Here is a 17184-nt window from a genome sequence, read left to right as displayed (position 1 = left end):
AGAGAGTGTAGAAAATATGCAAAAATGGGCGAATTCAGGGGCATATTATCAAGGACCGGGGGGCATATTATCAAGGACCGGGTTTTAAAATTGTAGCCGTTTTATCGGCAGGAAACTGCTGATAAAACGGCGATACTGGACTTGATAATATGCCCTTGTTAATTCCCATAGAAGCCCATGTTAACATCAGAACATGGGCTTCTATGGGAATTAACAAGGGCGTATTATCAAGCCCATTATCGCCGTTTTATCTGCAGTTTCCTGCCGATAAAACGGCGATAAGTTTAACACCGGTCCTTGATAATATGCCCCAATAATTCCTTAATGTACACAGATGCACAGTGTGATATTACCCAAAGAATTATAGGACCATGCATTTTACCAAAACACATTTCCTACTGTAAAACGTTTAAAAAGGGGCGAATGTAGGGGCACATTATCAAGACAGGAAATCAAATTATCTCTGTTTTATCGGCAGAAAACTACTGATGAAGCGGCTATAATGGGCTTGATAATATGCTCTATGAAATTCCAATTGAAGCCCATGTTAGATGTCTTCACATCTAACATGGGCTCCGATTGGAATTTCATAGAGCATGTTATCATGCCCATTATCACGCTTTATCTGCAGTTTTCTGCTCATAAAGCGGCGATCATTTTATCTCCTGTCTTGATAATATGTCCCATAATTCCTTAATGTACACACATGCACAGTGTGATATTAGACAAAAAAAATTAGACCATGCATTTTACCATTTACTACTGAAAAACGTTTAAGTGACTATACATATTCCATGTATATAATTACTAAATTTCAGTGAACAACACTGACTCATTTTCCAAATACATATGCAATTTACTACATTATTTCTGCCACTATTACATCAAAAAAACGAACACAATAAAACAACAAAGACGCACAAGGGGCTTGTAAATCGACCCAGACTATATTCAGAGGGAGAGAAACGAGAAAGAGGACAGAACAGGGAGTATCAAGAAAAAAATGAAATATGAAGGGAAAGGGAAGAAAATGAGGAGACAGAAGGAATAAGAGGAGAAACAGGAAAATATATAGGCAAAGAAGGGCAATATGACCACAGAGGACAATATTTATTTATTTATTTATATTTATTATAAGTTTTGTATAGCGCTAGCTGGACCGAAGGGTATCAGAGCGCTTAACAGCAGGTAAAACAATGTGCCTTTGCGGCGAAGGAAAACTCCACATCTGGACAACTTGAGGGCATTGTACATAACATAGTCATACAGATCTTAGGTGCTAAAAGGGTGAGGGGTACTTTGTTCATCCTCATTCAGTTCAAGTGAACTCAAGGAAGAGGGCTTTGAGTAAGAGTAAGTATAAGAAAAAGAAAAATACAGTAGTACCGAGAGAGAGAAAGGAATAAGAGGGGAGTATAAAAAGAGAGGCTAGAAATTATGGAAAAAGGGACAAATATAGGCCATATTATCAAGAAAGGGCAACACATTATCGCCGCTTTTATCGACAGGAAACTGCCGCTAAAGCGGCGATAATGGGCTTGATAATGTGCCCCAGGTTAACACCATAACCTGGGTTTCTAAACAAAAATTCACAAGGGCATATTATCAAGCCCATTATTGCCGCTTTAGAGGCAGTTTCCTGCCGATAAAAGCGGCAATAATGTATCGCCCTTTCTTGATAATATGGCCCATAATTCCTTAATGTACACAGACGCACAATGTGATATTAAACAAAAAAACATAACAGCATGCATTATAGCAAAACACATTTACTACTATAAAACGTTTAACAAGGGACAAATATTGGGGCATATTATCAAGACAGGTGATAAAATTATCGCCGCTTTATTGGCAGAAAACTACCGATAAAGCGGCGATAATGGGCTTGATAATATGCTCTATTTTCCATCTCCACTTGGAAGTTATTTTTCACTTGCAAATGGTACATTTCTGTCTGGATTTTCCAGATCTTTCTCCCTTTCCCAGTCTATTACTCCCCAATGTTTACTTAACATCGCTTTTCTGTATTGACAAAAGATGTGTTGCTTTCTGTATTGAACTAGAAGGTCCACCTACTGTAGGTTATTGGTGCCCATGCTTTTTCTTGTGTTCAGCAGATCCTGGACACATAGTGTTGGACTCCTGTTGACATACTGGTTGGTGGGAAGAAAGGGTGAGGGAGGAGAGATGTTTGAGATGGTTAGATCTGGTTATCATGGAGACTGTCATTCATGGGTTACACTACTATTCTTGTTTCTTATTGGCTTCAAAGCCCCCCTTCTTCCTTATGTACAAACAATCCACTTGATCTATACATTTTTTCTGTATATACTTTTTTGTATACGTATTCTATATTTTTCTATATATATTTTTCCACATATATTTTTGTCTTATCTTCTTCCCTTTTTTCTTCCTCTTTTTCTTCTTATTCATTATATCTCTATGATTTTTTTTCTTATCTGATATCTTATTGACATTTTGGTTCATACCTGACATGTTGCGTGACGTCTCTTATTTTGAGGGGCATGGTCTTAACCCAAATTGAACATGTTACTTATCATGATACTACATTTTGCCATATATTATTGTTCATGCTGTCTGTCTGTCAATGCTTGCTTATACTCATAATAATGTTAAGTGGGACACACACAACAGTTTTTGAAAAATAGAATTCTTATTGTTGTGTCTTGCTTTGTTATCAGATGTTCAATATGTATATATATGTATATAAATTGTTTTGTTTGCACATTTGTACATATGTGTTTTTAAATGTCTTTTTAAATGTTTGTCCTTAACAGCCCTGAAGAAGTCCCTTTTTGAGACGAAACGCATCAGCTGTATGGTGCTTCATCCCTTTTTTGAAATAAAGAAATGAAAACGAGGAACTACATTCTCCGTGATTTATTGAAATTGTGAACTAAGTGCCAAAGTTTGTGGTGCAACTGTGCTGTTGTGACTAACGCATGTTAGATGTCCTTCACATCTAACAAGGGCTTCCATTGGAATTCCATAGAGGATATTATCAAGCCCGCTATTGTCGCTTTATCAGCAGTTTTCTGCCGATAAAGCGGCAATAATGTTATCGACTGTCTTGATAAGATGCCCCATAATTCCTTAATTTACAAAGATGCACCACATACATTACCATACAACTTATCAACTCACCTTTCAAATTGATTTGTAGATTATGAAGAATGCCACTCACAGAGTAGATATTCCTATACAGAATCTCTCTAGTTCAGTGTTTGCAGCAAACCACGAAATGGAACATTTTCCCTCTCATTTTACACATACATACATATAAACAACCAATTAAAATCCTTCACACATTAATTCAAAACGAAACACACATTTCTATTGCTTTAACATATCAAACCTTCCAACTGACATAACTTTCCACCCTACCCCCCAACAGATCATGCAAAAGTCAACTGAGGTCAAAAGTTCAGCACTGTATAAAACACTGCTCCTCAACAAATTGAGACTATGCATAAGCACTTACTTATAAGTACCAATAAAGAGAAAATGTCTCATTACAAGCAGCCAACATATAAACACATAAACTTGATAGATATCTGTAAAATATATATTTTTTCTTGCTTACGTACGCTTATGAAACGACTTTCAGAATTCGCACAGAACGCGTACACTAAATATACTGTAAAAAAATAAAATAGCATCTATCACTAATTTCTTTACAATACCCGGGGACCCCATCCCCCGTGGCTCAAATATAATGTTCAGGACCGTGGGGGAGCCCCAAAACACCCACGGTCCCAGCCGGCTCCCTGCGTCCTTCGGGAGCCGGCATTGCTTTTTGTCAGAGAGACCAGCTTACATGCTGCTCTCTCAGACAAAAAGGAATCTGCTTTCCTACTTGAAAGAGAACTCTCGCCCTACCATAGCAAACAGCAGTGTCCCAGGGATAGGCACCCCGTAACACTACAGGAGCCGGCCCTTGGAGGTGGTGGGCCCAGGGCCATCAAAGGCTCAATAAAGGCCATCAAAGATTTTGACCTTGGGGATCATTGTAAAACCCCCTAAGCAGTCCTAGGGGGACAGGAAGTCTTATAGAAAATAGCAAACTTTTCCTGTCAATCTACACACTCAATCTACACACATATACAAATAATTAAAAAAAATTACATTTATTCCCACATTAAATCAAAATGAAACACACATTTATATTGCTTGAACTTTTGCACCCTTTCCAACTGACAAAACTTTCAACCCTTCCCCTATTCCACAATCTGCCAGTTACCATAGAAACACTTCAGGGAACACCTAACTCAGCACACAGGTGAAAAGTTCGTCATACATTGTTGCAAAATAAAACAGCAAGTGTGCTTGACTTCAGAATATACCAGCTTATCTTATGTAACATTCTATTCTATCAGTTTTTCTTAAACAAAAAAATCAGCCTTTTAAAAAACTGAAACATGCATCCTAGCTTAGTGTAGAATGTTGTCCAACAACCAATCATTTTTTTTCTTTTTTTAAAACTGCATGTTGTCCACCATTTTGGAAGAATCTTACTTCTCAAACTGCCATTTCATTTACAGAGACCTGTAGAGTGCATCCAGACCTCTCTTCAAGATGCTTACAGTGTGGATTGTGGGACACAGCTATATTTTCTGGAGCCAAAGGTACGCACAACAGAGAAGAATTCACAAAGACCTAAGTTTACCAAATGTAGACATTAAATGGATTGGACAGAGAGGATTAAAGTGGCACCAATTGATGCCAGTGGTGAAATCCTTTTTACATCTCCAACACCCTGACCTCATAATTGTGCTCTGTGGTGGCAATGATCTAGGCACTTTGACAGGGGTTGGTCTAGAAATGCTAATGAAGGACACCTTTGCACAATTCATGACACTTTTCCCCTAAACTGCCTTTGTCTATTCTAATATATGCCAAAGGCAGAAATGGAAGTGGTCCAACCACTATTGTCCACAGATTGAAAAAGCTAGGAAACATGTGAATAAATCTGTTTCTGCCTTTTTCCGAGACTATAGAATGGGGTCCATCTACCACAAAAATCTGCATTTCAATATGCATGATATCTATAGGAGAGACGGTGTACATTTTACAGATGAGGGAAACAGAGTCTTCCTCTTGAACTTTAGACTCTGCATTGGTACTTACTTGTAGGTACTAAAATCTCCCAATAACCACAAGTGCTCTTTTAGAGCCACCCAACATCTAAACACATACACTTCATAAATATCTGAAAAATATTCTTCTTTTTCTTTCTTCAGTACGCTTATGGGACGACTTCCAATCTTCGCACTGTACGTCATCCATACGTGCTTGGTACGCGTACGATAAATCTACCATAAAAAAATAGCCTTTATCACTAATTTTTTATAATCCCCAAAGACCCTATCCCCCGGGGCTCAAATATAACGTTGCGGACCGTGGGAAGAGCCCCAACGCCTCCACGGTCCCAGCCGGCTCCCCACTTCCTGCTGGAGCCGGCATTGCTTTTCGTCACAGAGAGCAGCTTACATGCTTACATTCTACTTTCAAAGATGATTTCAACAGTTATACATTTTCTAAAATAATATAGTACTGTAGGCTAAAGGAGAAAAGTCAGCACAATTATGATAGAATAGAAAATAGAAAAAAAAATACTTCTACACTCAACAAACTCCTAAGCAGAGTACACAGTTTAATTTAAAAACACCCTACCACAACTAGTTTTTGAAACGCATTATACAATAAAATGCATCACAAAATAGGCTACATACATGGTGACTGTATCGTAAAGTCACATAGAAAAAAGAAAGCCACTCTTACGCTACCAGGAAAACACAACAACAGTACAAGTCCCAAATTTCCATTGGAGTGATTTCTTAGTTGCAAGTCTAGTTGTCAGATTGACACATCTAGTTGTCAGATTGACACACACACTCCCTCATGGCTGGTATACACCCACACCACACCCATTCAGCGTATCAGTCACTACACGCATGACCCTATGTATAAAAAAGACGGAGCGCACGTGTTGTACGCCATTTTAGAGTTGTTCCCAAAGCACCAAACAATGTGGAAAGGGGCGACCACTCGGTCCCCCCGAACGTATGGCAGAGTACCACGATCCCCCCGGGAAGCCATCTTGGGCGGGAGGCGAGTCTCGGCTGGTATGCCCGAAGCGGCGTAGCTGGGGCGCGCCTTTTCCCGCCCTAGAGTGGGTTGGCCTAGACACTGACGCGGCTGGCCACGCCCTAGGGGCAGGCAGGGGCGGGTTTACGCCCGCCCTGAAGACGGATAAAAGGAGAAGCAAGATCCGAAGGCATCCTCTTGTTCCTGTGCTCTGAAGCTGCACCTCCTCGCTGCACGTGAGCTCGAGACGGAACGAAGAGCCAATTTTGAGCGTGGTAATCTTTCTTGTTTATTTTCCAGATACTCTGTTGGAGAATGCCGAAGAAGGCGGGAAAGCGCATGACTACTGACCAGATGCTGCGCGTTCTTATGAAAGAGATGACCGAGTTAAAGAGGCGAATGGATGAAAACGAGGAAGGGGGACCGAAACGTCCTTTGGCGGGAGCAGCCCCGGGAGGGAAAAGCAAGAGGCCCAGGAGAGGGAGAGCTGTGGAAGACATCCCGGGCCCCAGTACCCCGCTAGAGGCACCCACCCCCGTGCCGGAGGGAGGGAATCCGATTCCTGTGGTGGTCACCCCCGTGTCCGGGGACGATATGCCGCCCGAGCTGGCAGCACAATTAGCAGCGTGGTTGGGTAAAGATAGTGAGGGCGCCACGGCTGTCGACGCGCAGGTGCTGATGAAGCAACTGCGTGAGTCACGGGAAGCAGCGAAGGTATCCACGCCGGCTGCGGCAGTAGAGAAGCCACAGGGGACAGGTTCGGTCGCGGAGACACCGTCCGGTTCAGGTAAGCGGCCATTGCCGATTGCAAGGGATGAGTCTGCACCTTCTCGTAGGGAAAGGGTGGGTCAGCATGTTCCCTTGGCTATTAAGGAGAAGATATGGGCGGGAGAATATGTAAACATTTTCTCGTTACTTACTGATCACTATGAGATGGAGCATGTTAAGGGCCAGAAGGATCTCATGCATCCGAGTGTTTGGCGCGCAAAAATGGCCGCCTTTAAAGTGAACGAAAACATTGGCAATTGGGGCAAAGCGTGGGGGGTCTTTACATCGATCTTGGGGGAACGAAGGCCCGATCTGCTACACGAATTGCCGATTTATCAGTCACGAATCATGGGGTACTCGGTATCACATGAGGGTAATCAGTGGTTCTGCTATGATAATCTGTTTAGAAAGGCTAAAGAACATGATAAAAACTTAACTTGGGATTGTTATGATTCTGTGTCTTGGGATAAAATGAAGGAGACTGGTATGTTGACAGTGCCATTGGTGGGGAGTAACGTCGGCGAATCCTCCCACCAGTATGCGGGGACGCCCTTTCGATCAGGTGCGGGTATCGACAATTACTCGAGGCCTGCCGGAAATACCGGAAAAAGGGGGGTTTGTTGGAACTTCAACAGGGGTAAATGTACCAGGCCCCAGGGATCGTGTAAATTTAGACACGAATGTAGTGGGTGTGGGCAATCATCCCATCCTGAGTCCACGTGCAGAGCCAAAACGGGTGATAATGGGGGGAGGGGAGGCGCCAAACAGGTCTAACATAGTCCGAGGGGCGCCTTTACCTTCCCCGATTGATACTCTGGCGATGATCCCCTGGCTCAGTGAATACCCGGATCGTACTTCTGCTGGGGTGTTGCGGAGCGGGTTTTCTTATGGTTTCCGCATCCCAGTGGGGGACTTTCAAGGTGTAGAGAAATGTAAAAATCAGCTATCGGTCTTGCAGCATACGACCGTGGTACAGGAAAAAATCCGGAAGGAGGTGACTCGAGGTCGAGTCGCCGGCCCGTTTACTGTACCCCCGGTTCCTAACTTTGTTTGTTCCCCTTTAGGTGTGGTCCCAAAGAAGGACCCGGGTGAGTTTCGGCTGATACATAATTTATCAGCCCCACGTGGTCTTTCCGTTAACAAAGCGATAGACCCGGAAGTGTGTTCGGTGCGGTACGCATCCTTCGATGAGGCCGTAGCCATTTTGAATCGCCTGGGGCCCGGGGCGCTGATGGCAAAGTCTGATATCGAGTCAGCGTTCCGGTTGCTCCCGGTACATCCAGCCGACCAGCGGCTCCTAGGTTTCAGGTTTCAGGGTCATTATTACATGGATAGGTGTATGCCGATGGGGTGCTCTATATCCTGTGCCTATTTCGAAAAATTCAGTAGTTTTCTACAATGGGTCTTCACAAAGAAGACGGGTTTCCGACATGTGATGCATTACCTTGATGATTTTTTGTTCCTGGGGCCAGCTGGGGATCCGGAATGTGGGCAGGCTTTGGCTCAATTTTGTGTTTTAATGAATCAGTTTGGCGTGCCATTGGCACCAGGTAAGACTGTGGGGCCTTCCACTTGCCTCGAGTTTCTGGGGATCGAGTTGGACTCCGATGAAGGTTGTTTTCGTTTACCTGCCGAAAAAGTGTCAAAGTTCAGGACATCCCTGCAAATATGTATAAATGGATCTAAGGTTAAGCTGCATCAGTTACAGCAGCTAGTTGGCCAGTTGAATTTTGCCCTGAGGGTTATACCAATGGCCCGCCCCTTTTCTCGTTCGATTGCTCAAGCCATGGTCGGCCTGAAGGAGGGCCATCATCGCACGAGGCTCTCGGCTGAGGTCCGCCAGGACATGCGCATTTGGTTGGCATTCCTGGCGGATTTCAATGGTCGAGTCGTCTGGAACAAACCAGCCGTGTCCTCTGAGGAGCTGGGGCTGTGGACGGATTCGGCAGGGAGTATAGGTTTTGGTGCCATCTTCGGCACAAGATGGTCTGCACAAAAGTGGCCGACATGGTGGCATGACAGTGGGCTGACAAGTAACATTGCTTTCCTGGAACTTTTCCCCATTTTAGTGGCCCTGAGAACTTGGCCCGAAGGGTTCATGGATCACTCTGTGGTATTCTGGTCTGACAATATGACCGTGGTCGAGTGTATCAATAGCCAGGCAGCACGATGCAAGTGGATTTTGAGACTACTCAAAGAAATTGTTTTACTGTGTATGCAATTGAATGTGTTATTCAAAGCAAGACATGTCCCAGGGGTAATGAACCAGGCAGCTGATGCACTGTCTCGTTTTCGTATGCAGGCTTTCTGGGGTTTTCTTCCCACAGCGGACCCGGAGCCGGCACCCTTTCCCGAAGCTCTCTGGTCTCTCGGTGCCCCGAACTTCGTAACCTCGTGGGAGAGAGTTTAGCACCCAGGACGAGGAAGGCATATGAAGGGGCGTTCCGGTCCTATTTGGCCTTTTTGGGGACTGATAGAGAGGAGCTTTGGGGCCAGGAAGAGTGGGTGGTGAATTTCCTGATGTCCTTACATCGGATCGGGAAATCGGTGGCCACGGCTCAGAGGCATCGGGCTGCCATTTCCTTTGTTGCTAGGGCCCACGGGATCCTTGACCCGACAGCGTCTTTCGTTGTACAGAAAGCGCTACGAGGGTGGCAACGCCTTGAGGGTCGCAGAGTAGATGAAAGGCGCCCGATAGGTTTAGATAGGCTGGCCCAGTTGCTATTCAGACTCCCTGCTACGTGTTCATCTCAGTTTGAGACGGTGTTATTCCGAGCCGCTTTTACGCTGGCATTCCATGGGGCTATGCGGGTAAGCGAACTAGTGGCAAGGAACAAGCAGGATGCGACAGGAGGATTGTGCCAGGAGCACGTCCAGATCAGAGGGGAGACGATGACGGTCTCATTTGTCAGGTCCAAGACCGATCAAAGTGGGATGGGTGACTGCGTAATCATACGCAGGATTCCTGGGTCCTCCATGTGCCCGGTAAGGTGTCTAGAAGATTATTTAGCACGAAGGGTGGCATCATGGGGGGGGACCTTGTTGAGACACGCTGACGCCACCCCACTGACAAAGTTTCAGTTTCAGCGGGTGCTTGCGATGTCGATTGCCGCTGCGGGCTTGAACCCGGGCGAGTTTGGGACCCATTCCTTTCGGATAGGGGCTGCTACAGAAGCTACAGCCAGGGGTCTGAATGTGGAACAAGTTAAACGGGTGGGGCGTTGGTCCTCCAATTGTTATAAAAGGTATGTGCGGTTGCACATGTTGTGAAGCTGTAACAATGTACTCACGCTTCTTGTTTTTGTTTGGTTTTCAGTTGCGCAAGCCTACGAGGCGGGGCGAACTTTCCAGTCGACCCAACACCGGGCCAGCGGTCAGACATCACCGGCTGTGAAAAAGGAGGTGTGGGTCGTGGGCCACTCATACGTGAGACGTGCCGCAGACGTATTCAAGGCAGGTGATATGATTCACGTAGCTGGGGAATACGGGTACAGTGTGTCCTTCTACGGAAGAGGCGGTCTCTGTATTGACCAGTTTCAATCATTTTTTGAGGGTTTGCTAGGGCGGACGAGGTCACCGCCGTCTGTAGTCATAGTACATCTTGGGGGTAATGATTTGGTCACCACTGGTAGACGACTTCTTCTTGAGGCGATGCTTTCCACTGTAAGTTGGTTAGCGAGGAGAGTTCCAGGGTGCACAATTGCGTGGTCCCATATGATCCCACGAAAAGTGTGGCGGGGGGCTATTTCGGTTCCTGCTTTAAATCATTCTGTTAGAAAGCTTAATAACAAAGTGAGTAGGTTGTTCCGTTCCAAGACACTGCATTCTATTTCGCATGGGTGTATTAATGATGACAGTATGTATTTGGGGGATGGAGTGCATTTGTCTCGGGTGGGGAATGAGTTACTCATAGGAGACTTCTTAGCATGGCTAAAAACGTTACACCATGACCTTTAGGTAGGAGTGTTGTGGGGGGTCCGGATAGCCGGTCAACTATCCGGCCTGTGGCGGTAAGGTCATGATCGGTGAGCACTAATTGGAAGATCCCTATGAGTGGGCGTCACCCAGCACGGATGGGAGCGCTCGGGGGAGGTGGCCATTGGCCCCTCAACGGGGAGGCGGTCCCTTCTAAGGATGGGTCGCCGAAAGAAAAGGAAAGGCGGTCAAGGCCCCTTCCTGGGTAGGAGGGGTTACAGCCCCCTCCTGGGGAATTTCCCGGGGCCAGGACGTCTGCGACGGCAGATGTGGTAAGTTGTGTGGGGTTCGGGGGGGGTCTACGCTACCTAGATACCTCACACGAGTCCTCGTACGACCTCTAAGTGGCGTCGAGTTTTATTGGGGCCCCCGTCAAGTCAAGGGAAATTGGTAATTGCACTTGAGGTACGCCTCTGGGCCGCTCCTCACAAGTGAGGGCGATATTTCTGGGTTAGGGATCTTGACACCGGTTACGACCTTGCCGTTGGCCCTTAAACGTTAGGATGTACAATTTCAAAATTTCAAGTAAATGTTTTGTAGGATGTTAGTTCGGCTAGGAGAACCTTTGTATTAGAGAATCTGTTAAGGTTAGCCAAACATCGCAATGTGGTAATGAAATTGTACATAATATGAAACTGTTTATTTAACGTTTTAATTTTGTTTCATATTTTAATAAATACGGCCGGGAGGGTTACTCCCTCCCGTCTTCCAAAGACTTCAGAACTGTTTCCGGTTTCCCATCCTTGGGGATTGTGTTGAGAGGGGGTGGCGGGTATCTCAGCCATATGGAAAGGGGCGACCACTCGGTCCCCCCGAACGTATGGCAGAGTACCACGATCCCCCCGGGAAGCCATCTTGGGCGGGAGGCGAGTCTCGGCTGGTATGCCCGAAGCGGCATAGCCGGGGCGCGCCTTTTCCCACCCTAGAGTGGGTTGGCCTAGACACTGACGCGGCTGGCCACGCCCTAGGGGCAGGCAGGGGCGGGTTTACGCCCGCCCTGAAGACGGATAAAAGGAGAAGCAAGATCCGAAGGCATCCTCTTGTTCCTGTGCTCTGAAGCTGCACCTCCTCGCTGCACGTGAGCTCGAGACGGAACGAAGAGCCAATTTTGACCCACCCACCAGCCCCTGAGGACAGCAAGTGGTTTTTGAATAAAGTTGATGGATAACTCTGATTTTCGTTTACAGGTTGTGGTTTTTATCGTGATGATTTTGATTATGTAATAAAGAATGGTCGATTTGTGTTACGTTTCGCAAATAAAGAAATTCTGTTTTAGTGTTCATTGATAAGCAGGCTTTAATAGAATTGTAGTTGCTACTGTCTTTTTTAGTTTAGTAATTTAGTTAGCATTGTCGTATTTATTTTGGTCGGGCGGTAAGGTCATGATCGGTGAGCACTAATTGGAAGATCCCTATGAGTGGGCGTCACCCAGCACGGATGGGAGCGCTCGGGGGAGGTGGTCATTGGCCCCTCAACGGGGAGGCGGTCCCTTCTAAGGATGGGTCGCCGAAAGAAAAGGAAAGGCGGTCAAGGCCCCTTCCTGGGTAGGAGGGGTTACAGCCCCCTCCTGGGGAATTTCCCGGGGCCAGGACGTCTGCGACGGCAGATGTGGTAAGTTGTGTGGGGTTCGGGGGGGGGTCTACGCTACCTTCTAGATACCTCACACAAGTCCTCGTACGACCTCTAAGTGGCGTCGAGTTTTATTGGGGCCCCCGTCAAGTCAAGGGAAATTGGTAATTGCACTTGAGGTACGCCTCTGGGCCGCTCCTCACAAGTGAGGGCGATATTTCTGGGTTAGGGATCTTGACACCGGTTACGACCTTGCCGTTGGCCCTTAAACGTTAGGATGTACAATTTCAAAATTTCAAGTAAATGTTTTGTAGGATGTTAGTTCGGCTAGGAGAACCTTTGTATTAGAGAATCTGTTAAGGTTAGCCAAACATCGCAATGTGGTAATGAAATTGTACATAATATGAAACTGTTTATTTAATGTTTTAATTTTGTTTCATATTTTAATAAATACGGCCGGGAGGGTTACTCCCTCCCGTCTTCCAAAGACTTCAGAACTGTTTCCGGTTTCCCATCCTTGGGGATTGTGTTGAGAGGGGGTGGCGGGTATCTCAGCCATATGCCCACTACTACATGTGTGGTCTCTTTGGTCACTGAGTTAGTGGTGCCCGGAGGACGGAGCGGGTGAAGAACCTGCGAAGATGATGATGATGGGAGCACGAGTATGTCGTTAGCAATAGAGATATCAAGACTCAACACCATATATGAGACTTCTTTGTTGGCGATCGGGACTACATCATGAAGAAGGTGTCTTTTCCACAAAAAGGTGAATAGTGAGACTTGAGTACGCATCAGAAGGAGTCAAAGGGTTGTAGCTGACTACATACAAAAATGTGACCTACTATTTTAGACGAACGCACTACTACATAATGTATTAATTTACATGCTTAATTTTTTTCCCAATAGCAGTAACGTTTTTATAATCGCTGAATTGTCTGGAATATATTCACAATACAAACAGCTCGATGAAATGTCAAAATGAAAGTCTATAAAAGCGCAATATTATCTAACTTCAAATTAATATAGCAACAATTACCAATCATAACATCTTTTTTTTAATATCTTTTAGATGTACAACTTCACGATGGATTATGTAACAAGGACGACGGCAATAGCACAAGGTGAGCAAAGAAGCTTGTTTCTGAAACAACGACAAGTTATCTGTGAAAGGAGAAAATCTGTAGTATGCAGCAGGACACAAAACACACATTAGACTAACGGGGCTTCAGCTAGGATGAGATAGCTTCCTGGGCTCACACACAGTCGCACCATAGTACGTCACAGGTCTTTTAAAGACATTTTGCTTCTTAGTGAGGCTTTGATATCCACCCCGCTTACAGCCCCAGCAGCTCTACTCTTCATTTTGCTTTGGCCCACCTCCCCGAAATTTTTTCTAGCCCCCCCCCCTTATATTTTTGACTGTGGTTGAGCCTCTGGCTTCAGGTACCCCCTCCCCTGTTGTGTGTGTCTCTCCCGCGTTTTAATGTTCTTTTTTCTCTTTCTCTTTCTTACTCTCTCACATTGTTTCTCTTTCTTTTTTAAAGTTTTGGATGCTGGTATCTCCACTCTGCTGTATACAACCTTATCTGAATTCAAATGAATAACTTTCTTGATAGAGCACCATCTTTCAATCACGCCAATGGCACTAGGTTACAAAGAATTTTGTTTCCGAAAAAACAACAAATTATCTGTGAAAGAGAGAGTGGGTAGTGTGCAACAGCTTGACTGTGCAGAAATGTATAATTACCTCTGAGCAGTGACAACAGATAGGTTACAACAGTCTGAGAAACAGATCTACAAGCTTATTGCGCCACTTTCATGTCACTTTAACATGGCAAAAGTGGCGCAAGCAGCTGGTAAATCTGCGTCTCACTTTTCAAGAAAAAATCTCAACTCCAGACTCTGCGAGACACTTTTAATGTAATTTTCTCTCTCTTTCTTTCTCTCGCTCTCTGTGACATCATTTCTCTTTCTCTTTTAAAGTTATAGACACTGCTGTCTGCTTTGACGTGTAGAACAACAGTTGAACTCAAGTTGTGAATTCCACTAGCCAAAGTGTTTAAAGAAGGGTAAGCACAGAGGCCTAGATATACAATGCCTTTATTACAATGCATTAGAAATAAGTCGCCATATTTACAATCTTGTTGTGCCACTTTAGTGTCAGTAATGCAGTAGGCACTTCCATATACACACCACTTGAATGCGGGACTATAACAGAACTAAAATGTACTAGGCACACTGCACACGTAAAATCGTAGTATTACCTTTTTTGTGAAAGGAGACAGTGGGTAGTGTGCAGCAGCTTCACTGTGTAAAATGTATAATTACCTCCGAGCAGTGACAACAGATGGGTTACAACTGTCTGACAAACAGCTCTACAAGCTTATTACGCTACTTTTGTGTCACTTTTAACATGGGAAAAGTGACGCAAGGAGCTTGTAAATCTACGTCTGACTTTTCAAGAAAAAATCTAAACTCCAGACTCTGCGCGACAGTTTTAATGTTGTTTTCTCTCACTTTCTTTCTCTCTCTCACTCTGTGACATAATTTCTCTTCCTCTTTTAAACTTATAGACACTGCTGTCTGCTTTGACGTGTAGAACAACAGCTAAAGTGAAGTTGTGAATTCCACTGGCAGCAGTGTTTGGCCGCAATGTTTATACAACGGTAAGCACAGAGGCATAGATATACAATGCCTTCATTGCAATGCATTAGAAATAAGTCGGCATATTTACAATCCCGTTGTGCCACTTTTGTATCAGTAACACAGTAGGCACTTCCATATAGACACCACTATAACAGAAGTGAAATGTACCAGGCACACTGCACACGTAAAATCAGAGTGTTACCTTGACTTGTAATGCTTCAGCTCATTTACTCATATCTACATAATTCTAAACTCTATTTTTTTTTTTTTGCAGATTACCAATCGTACGTCTTTTGGAGTCCACTTCACAATTTGTCTATAATATTGTTTTTTTAAAGTTTTTTTTCTAGTTGTTTATAATGTAATTATCATTAAGTTTCATTTGCAGTTATTGTTTTAATAAAAGTTAATAAAAAAAACTACATACTTCTTTTTGTTTGTGGTGGGGGTGACGGTCTACAATAAAAATATTATTTATAATGTTGAAGTACTATAGTAAGATGTTCAAGAGTAGAATTGAAAAGTACTGAGTTATATTTTCTCTGGATAGACTACAACATGGTAAAGAAATCAAAGTAATACCAAACAATGTGTACCACATTTATAAACCTCTTGCAACATTTTCCCATGCAAACCTACCCCCCTACAAAATTAAGTGTGTGGGCCTCAATGACGCCCCTTAAACCACGGAAAAAATCACCCCACAAAGATTTCTATATTGTATCAGAAGGGCTGCGTGCCCTCCGCCTGGTGCCCTGGAGTCAACCACGCCCAGACCCGGTTGCGGCAGTGTCCTGGGGGAAACAGCCATTACAACGCGGTCATAAGCATGCGTGATCGTCACCACAAAACCATTAGCACGCATATGGCTTTACCAAGCATGCCTTTACCACGCACGCTTTTACAACTAGTAAACATTTACCACGCATGATAAACGCATAATCATAATAATGTCTTTGTGTTGGCGAAAACACGCGTTGTAATGACTGTAACTTGTGTGCTTAAAATTAGTTTTTAGGTATACGTGTGACCAAGTCTGGTAACATCAGAGCCCAAGGACAAACACCGTAGTGTCTGTGGCAGGAAATCTCATCGATCACAGAGAAGATAAGCGGAGGGTAAAATTAAAGTAACAGATATAATAAAAATAACGGAGGAAAACTACTAAAATGGCGGTGGACGGAGTATGTAATCAATTATTTGGCGCCTCGACACTACATTTCAAATAAATATAGATACAATATGTTTATTAATATGTTACAAAAGTATAGCAGCGGATGACACACACAGCCCGGGAAAACAAAGCGTCAAATCTAATACCTGAAATGAGGAGAGGTCTGCTTGGCGAACTTGAAGAAAAACAAAAAAAAGTGAGCTTGAAAACGAGGCTGCGCATGCGTAGAGAGTAAACTTGTGCACAAAAAAACCCAGAAAGTTTTACATACTATCAAAGAAATTTGGGGCCATGTGTAGGAACCCTAATACCGGTCGGTAATGGCCGAAATTACCGAATTTTGGCTGTTACCGACCGGTATTAGGCATTTGGGAAGTAGGTGGCTACATTTCAGATTCGGTAATTTACCGAATCGGTATTTAAGAATTCGGTAAATTACTGAATTCTTAAATACCGATTCGCTAAATTACCAAATCTGAAATGTAGGAAGCACTCAAGTGAGTGCTTTTCACCTGTAAGGATTCGTTATTTACCACCAACTACAAGTTGGTAGTAAATTACGAAAACCCTAAAAAAAAGAAATGTTTTGCATTTAATGACAGTGCCATGTGGCAGACATACATGCCCTTAGGGCATGTATGTGTGCCACATGTGCACCCATGCACAATTGAGGGGTGCAACATGGTGTCAAAGTGACACCCTGCCACCCTTGAAAGGGTTCCCCGTATTACCGATTCGGTATTTGCCGAATCAGTAAATACCAAATCGGTAATTCTCATTCATTCCTATGGGCCTCCAGGCCCATAGGAATGAATAGGAATTACTGAATCGGATACCGAATCAGTAAATACCGATTCTTGATTACCGAATCTCACAGATTCGATAATTTTTTCCTAAAAATTATCTACATCCCATTTACCTATTCTTAAATACCGAATCGGTAA

This window comes from Lissotriton vulgaris, chromosome 8, assembly GCF_964263255.1.
Source record: "Lissotriton vulgaris chromosome 8, aLisVul1.2, whole genome shotgun sequence".
Classification (NCBI taxonomy): domain Eukaryota; kingdom Metazoa; phylum Chordata; class Amphibia; order Caudata; family Salamandridae; genus Lissotriton; species Lissotriton vulgaris.
Note: the sequence above shows the minus strand (reverse complement) of the source record.